The following is a 7,308-nucleotide window of genomic DNA, read 5'->3' on the forward strand; positions in this document are numbered from 1 at the left end:
GTCTGCCGTTAAATGAGTTAACTGCCCAAACTAACCAGCTGAACTGTGACATCTGGGTTGAGCAGCTCGTAAAAAGCAAATTTACCACACAAGATCATGTTTTATACGTGTTTAACCAGGGTTAATTTTATTTTACTGTGCTTGCTTTGGTTTAACCGAGTGTAGGTACGTGTACATTTATGCATTTAGTAAGCATTAGTAAACTAATATAAACAATGTCAGCATGTATTAATTCTTATTAATGTTATTTAATGTTATTACATTTATTTATGTTCGTTAATTAAAAAATGTTAACAGTTACAACGCTTGATGTATTAGTAAATGTCGAAATGAACAAGTTTTGTTCATCTTAAAAAATTTTTTTTTTAACACTTATTGTAAAGTGTTACCACATGTTTTTAGGTACTTACTGTAAGACTTGGGTAGCTAAAATAGGGTAGCTGCAATGTGACACGCTGTACTTATTTATAAAGAGCCTTTAATTGTTGCTAATTATTTTATAATTATTATTCATGCGTTTTGTATGCGCATATTAATTAAGAGACCGCATGGAATATTTGCGCTTTTAAAATTGCACATGTCACACTGAGACCTATTTGCACAACGAGCTAGTAAAGAATATAAATGGGGCAAAACTTTTAGTTTTATTATTTACATTGAGCATTGTTATTTTTTCTCCCCCTATCGGAAAAGAACTGCGACCCGGCAGTCGAGAGCTGCTGGCCTGGACCATATGGATGTGAATTTGTTGCACCCCCCCACAGGTTTGACTTGTGTCTCTTGGTCGGTTGCCGATTCTATGACTCAACATGGTTTGGGATTTAGGGGTGGAAACATCAATACGGCTTTTTCTTTAGCCTTTTTTTATTCTCTTTCCCTCCAATTCCTCAAAGCCCCCCACCTTTATCTGCTGGCTGACCTCTCGTGGTCTTGCAGTGAAGGTCTCAGTGTGTCAGTTGAGGGGGGCCGGGGGTCTGCGGTGCACAGCAGAAAGCAGCTGTGGTTCTGTGCTGACGGCCCGCTGAGCCGTTCTCCCCCCACCCGTCACAACCGCTGAAGGCCTCCTGCCGTTTTCTTCCTCCAAACTTCTCCAGCAGCCCCTCGATGTAACTCGAGCCTCATTTCAGCTCCCTGAGCTTTGATTAGCGCAGGAGTATCGAAGCTGTGATTCGCCGTTTGGCCCGGAATCGACCGTATCTGTGAAACAACAGCGCTGACGTGAATCGGCACTTGTGTCTGGCTTGGGTCAGAGGTCACGGGTGGAAAATTTTGGTGAAGGGGTTGTTTGTTGTCAATTTAGTACGTGGTACGGCTGCAAGATATATTGAAATTACCAAGAATGTCGCAATAATCTCAATAGTTAGCAATTACCGAATTAGATACGTATGGTCAAAGAGACATGCTTTGTGTAAAACGTATGGCGTTATGTAATTGAATTTAATTTATTTTGATTTTATAAACTTAAAGCATTATCATATCGCGTATTGCATGCTACTTGGTTAGTTACGGTGGTAGTTTCTAGGGGGTTGCCAAGAGGCTGCTATGGTGACCAGAATGGTTTTTAATTTGCTAAGCCAAATAATCTAATACAGAATAGCAGAGAGATTGGTAAGCCAGTAAGCAAACCAGAAAAATTTATAACATTTCTTATGGCCAAACCTAATCGCTGGGTTTAAATGAATGTTTGCAGGGTTGTTTCAATGCATGCTTGGGTAAAGTATGTACATTATTATATGTTCATTTAACCCAGCGGTTGGGTTTTCCACAACCATGGGTTGAAACAACTTTGCATTTTTTAAAATGTTCATTGTTCTTGATTACTTACTGGCTTACGCCATCTCTCTGATATTCAGTTTTTTTTAGATCTGGCTTTCCTTCAATGCATGTCTATAATTTATTTTGAACTCTTTTATCATCTGCCCCATGTAAGGAATAGTAATATGGATTCTTGATTTAATGTACCAACCTGCCACAAACCATTAAAAGATGATGCACAGCCAACACTATTAACTATATTACTTAATGCGGGGTTGTATAATGTTATTACTATTCATTTAAAATTAACATTGCTATGTGTTTAGCATTGCTGTTGAAACCATGTGTTAGTTATTTTTTAATGTGAAAAAGTATTTTTATGTAATGTGTACCTGTGCATTTACTTATGTTTTTATACACACTGAAACGTATAATGTCGACTTGTTGACAGGACTAATACGTTAATTATTTACGTATTAACAGCGTATTCCTATTCATAAATGTTAAAGTGGCCATGGCACAAGACTATTTTAAGATGTCCAATAAATCTTTGGTGTCCCCAGAGCACATATGTGAAGTATTAGCTCAAAATACCATATAGATAATTTATTATAGCATGTTAAAATTGCCACTTTGTAGGTGTGTGCAAAAATGTGCTGTTTTGGGTGTGTCCTTTAAAATGCAAATGAGCGGTTTGTTGCCATTGAAACTAAATTGTGCTGTGAATTATTTTCTCTCTCTCTCTTTTTCTCTGCACTAAATGGCAGTGCTGTGATTGGATAGTGCAGATTAAGGGGCGGTATTATTATAATAGGAGCTTAAGGAGAGCCAAATTTCAACGACCTATTTTCTCATGTGCTTGTAGTGAAGTGTTGACCAAAACTAAGTTACTGGGTTGATTTTTTTCACATTTTCTAGGTTGATAGAAGCACTGGAGACCCAATCATAGCACTTAAACATGGAAATAGTCAGATTTTCATGCCATGGCTCCTTTAAAATTGCAGGCATTCTTACTTATATTAATAACATGTTTATCCAACGATCTTGATTCCAATTCTCATCAGCGACCCTAAACTTCAAATCTCGCTTTTGTTATGAATTTAAATTCAAATATTGAGCCTCATGAAGCTTTACGACTTTGATATCAAATGCTCATTGGCTTTTGTGTGCTACGTCACAGATTTGTGTACACATTGCTGTCTTTCAGTCAATGTTTTGAAATTTTAAATGTACGCCTTGACAGAGAGAAGCTGGATTAATGTTATTGTGGATTAATAACTTTAATACTTCTTTGTACTTCATAATTTCCAGAGAGCACCGCGGCTACAGCACATCGTCATTTTAACTACTTTTGGTACCGCTTTTGAAATGTCGCAATAAATAAATGATTTTTAACAGTAAGTTACATGATTTTAATAAACTGTTTTGGGTAAGTTTACGGGGAAGGACTGTATCAGCAGCTTAAAATATTTTTTAATTGCTATACTATTACTTAAATTTTCCTACACATTTCTGTCCATTATGTTGCATTAGTATAAAAAGAATACATTACATATTTTTAAAATGTTTAGGGTAAGGTTTAGGGTGGTAACGCTATCAATAAAATGGTTTAATTGAAATGATACAGTAATCTTTATGGTATGAAAGATTTGTAAAAAAAATTTATGTTTTGTAGCTGTAAAAACGTAATAATGCAACGATTAAATGTTGCAAATACGTCTACACTGTACGTTTCAGCCACTATTTAAACATACAAAAAATACGTTTTGTGTTTTTGAAAGTAACACACTGTATTAATACTACAATGAGACCAGGCTGTTATTTTAGTATAGTTATTTATGATTTTTTAACATCAACAAAATATCAGTGAAATGAAAGATTAAGGGGTGGTTTCGCGGACAGGGATTATCTTAACCCAGGACTAGACCTTAGTTTAAGTATGAAATATAACTAATTTTAACAAACATGCCTTACTGAAAACATAACTGGCGTGCATTTTGAGGCAAAACAAAGGGCACTGATGTGTTTTAAGTAGGGATGCACCGATATGGAAATTTTGGCTGATACCGATAACCGATAACTCTTTATTATTTTCACAATGAAAAACTCCCAGACCGCGGACATCTTGTCTTTGTACTAGACTAGCATACTTTTCTTAAGCCCGCAACACGTGTCATCTTCGTGCTATGTCACAGAAAGCACCAATCAAAACTCCACATGGCCAGCAATGAGCAAGTGAAGTGGTTCAACAAACCAAAATAATCCATCATTTATCGACTTTCATTTATCGGCCTAATTTTGCTATCAGACCGATAACCGATAGTATTAAAAATAAGCAGTTATCGGCAGATAACTATATGTCGGCCAATATATCGTGCATCCCTAGTTTTAAGATATGTTCAGTGCAAGTTGTTTTCCGTTTGGATAGCTCTTGCATTTATTTTAGTCTAATCCCTGTCTGGGAAACCGCCCCAAAATGTGCCAATCCATCCAATAAATGCGCTGGTTTCCACAGGTGTTTGCTGTGGTTTTCAAGGTCTAAACAGAGCAACCAGTAGCGGTGCACGGCCCTTCTCGCTTTCAGCCCACATCTTAAGGCTAAATGCAAAATTCAAGTCAACATCTTTCCTCACTCAGGCCTTGTTTATGACTCGGAGGTCTCTGGCTGATTGAAACTTGTAGCCAGCGCTACAAAGAGATGCAGCGAAATGCAAACAGTCCATTTGTCTCTCTCGGATAAACCCCGGCAGAGATGTGCTTGATGATTAATTAATCACCAAACTGGCAGTCTTGACTGAATAATTCATCTCGTGCCCTGTCTGTAATTTCTCCATCTCCATATTAGATTCCGGATCTAACCGGCGACGCTGGGCGGCGAGGTTACCTGCCTCCCCGGCCTCTGTCATTCACGTGCGTAACGAGATAACAGACTCGAAACTCTCCGAGTCACTTTTTAAAATCATTAACCCGAACCTCTACAAATTGGCTCAATTGATGCAATGCCTCACATAGCAAACATGCAGAGGGAAACGCTCTTAATTACTGCTAATTATCTATCTCGGCTAATGAATGGTTACTCCACAGGGTCACTCATTAGAGTTTGTGCATTTCGCATTGACGCGTGGCTTTACATTACAATAGCATTCCTCCGTAGTCTTGTGCAGGCGAGTTACCAAACTCTGCTCTGCTAGGTGATGGTCGGCAGGTAGGATACCTGATAAGGAAGCTGGAGACAGAGACCTGCGGCTGAAACTGGAGCGAGAAAGTCTATCCGCTGCTGGGGGGACTGAGCTAAAGGGAAGAAGGGCTCGGGATGTATCAGATCAAAGGAAATGATATTGGGCTGTGCTTTAATAGAACTTGACGTCTGGGTTTATTCTGATGGTAACCTGTGGATTCTTCCTTTCCTTGCCAATAAGACCGAATTAGACTTTGCAGGTCAACCACTGTGATCTTGCTGATGAAGCTGGTTAACCAGAGTAGATGATCTGGTGTGTCATGACCCATGAATCTGTTTTTTATCAGCAGAAATGCAATGCGAGGGTAATGCAACTAACCACATGCAACAACAAAAACCAAAAACCAGCCATGATAATAGTAAACAATAAATGCATTTTGATGTTTTGCATGACAAACAATTGACGCTGGGTCATTAGGGTCCTGAGACAAACCAAAGAAGGTCTGCTCTGATGTACAAAGTTTTAGTCTGTTCAAGGATCTCTTCGCGGGGCCACTTGGCATCTTATCAAGTTTGGGGACTTAACAGGGATCACACTGTGGTGGGGGTGATGGTCGGATCAGCGTTAGATTTCCTCTTTTCTCTTCCAATATGCTTGTGTTTACCATCCATGTACTCTTGAGCTTGTGTAATTAGACTATTAGCGTCGCTCATGTTTCAGGGTCGAGAAAAGCGTCCATCGTCATGGTTGCGACTGGCTGGGGTCCAGCGAGGGCGGACGCACCTTAATGTAAGTTTTGTCCCATCACGCAGCCATCCATTTAAACACAGACAGCATCCTTCCTTTCCGTCTTCACAAAAAATGCCTCACTCCGGACTTTCCGTGTTTTTATTTCCCCCTACTCACTGGAAGCCAAATCCCTCGGAAATAAGTCAAGCGGCACAATATAACACATTCTCAAGATTACCTCGTCTAAAATAGCTGCTTGATACCATTTAGCGCGCGATTCTCTGCGGGACGCTAATGAGCTCCAATCTGGAGTAATCCCAAGCGACCAGCCGGTTTTGACAGCCAGCCCTGGAGCTCCGGGGCTCTGGATGTGCCGCTGACGCGAGGAACCGCCGGGCCCCCACTATGAGCTTCTTTCTGGCACCCAGGAAACGGTGCACAATGGAACCATCATAAAACTGCCAAGACTTTATGGGGAGCAAGGGAATTGGGATGATTACGTAATCCCAAGGGAATGCTTTTTGTAGCCCTAAATGAAATAAATATATAACTCTTTAAATAAACAAAGTGATAAAATCGTAGTGCAATCCGAGGGCGGGGATGGCCGAGGTTCCGTCACAGTTTCTCGGCGCGATTTAACAGGAGCAATCAAGCGCAGTCAATTAAGCAGAAAGGCAAACAAATTGGGTGAGAGCACATCTTATGCGATGTCCCGCGGCTACAGAGATTGTGTGTGTGGGGGGGTACGAAAGGAAGAGACAGATTTCTCTGTTAAGTAATACCGTAACGGGGTGTAAAACTGCCTTCAGCACCGGGTAAATTAATTCGCTGGCAGTAGCGAGGGACACATTTATTATAGACGTAAAACAGGCGTTTTGAAACAAATTAATAGGCATTACATCACAGCCCACACATGCAGCTAGAACTGCTAACCTGGGAAAAAAATTACACTTTATTGTCTTCAAATGTTTCCCAAAACTGTTGTGTCTGTGTGCAGGTGAGAAGGACGTCCTGCAGCTGGTGACAGCCTTGCTAATGACCCCTCTCTCTCTCTCTCTCTCTCTCTTTCTCTCTCTCTCTCTCTCTCTCTCTCGTGGGTGAGTGGGCTGTTGTAAGAAACCGCACACCCGTCGCAGAAAAACAGCTCTAATTGGTCTATTTATAGTGGGACCTGGAGAAGCTCTCCTGAGGATACCGCGGTAAGATGTTGAAGTCCTTTGAGAAAACAAATCTAAGGACAGAAATGACAGCCCACACATACTAGAGTACAAACAAACAAACCACTATAATGATGCTTTATAATTATCATCATTATTATTTTGATATGATACTTCATTATATGTCCCTACTTACTAATTTGTCAGTTCCATTTCCTTCTATTTGGGCATCACAAATATACCACATTTTCAAGATAACCATGATGATTACTAGTGATGGGGACGAAACTGCCTATGCTGAGTCCGAGTCAAGACAGAGTCTTTGAAGGGTCGAGACCGAGTCCGTTGGTTTTCAAATACAGTCGAGTCCGAGTCAAGACCGAGTCTTTGAGGAAGCAAGTATAAGTATAGACCGAGTTCTTTAGTAGTCGAGACCGAGTCGAGACCAAGACCATCAAAAACATTTTTAGTTTTCATTCATTAGTCAG

At 40.1% G+C, this 7,308-nt stretch overlaps 1 protein-coding gene across 1 annotated transcript in view; it reads left to right on the top strand.

The window, feature by feature from the left end:
- mn1a (meningioma 1a) overlaps positions 1-7,087 on the top strand; it is a 29,127-nt gene extending 22,040 nt beyond the window's left edge. Inside the window, exon 3 of the mRNA XM_073874585.1 lies at positions 6,661-7,087. The gene's annotated coding sequence lies outside the window, so the exon portion shown is untranslated. The remainder of the gene's footprint in view (positions 1-6,660) is intronic.
- The last annotated feature ends 221 nt before the right edge of the window (positions 7,088-7,308 follow it).

This window comes from Misgurnus anguillicaudatus, chromosome 12 (genome assembly GCF_027580225.2).
Source record: "Misgurnus anguillicaudatus chromosome 12, ASM2758022v2, whole genome shotgun sequence".
NCBI lineage: Eukaryota > Metazoa > Chordata > Actinopteri > Cypriniformes > Cobitidae > Misgurnus > Misgurnus anguillicaudatus.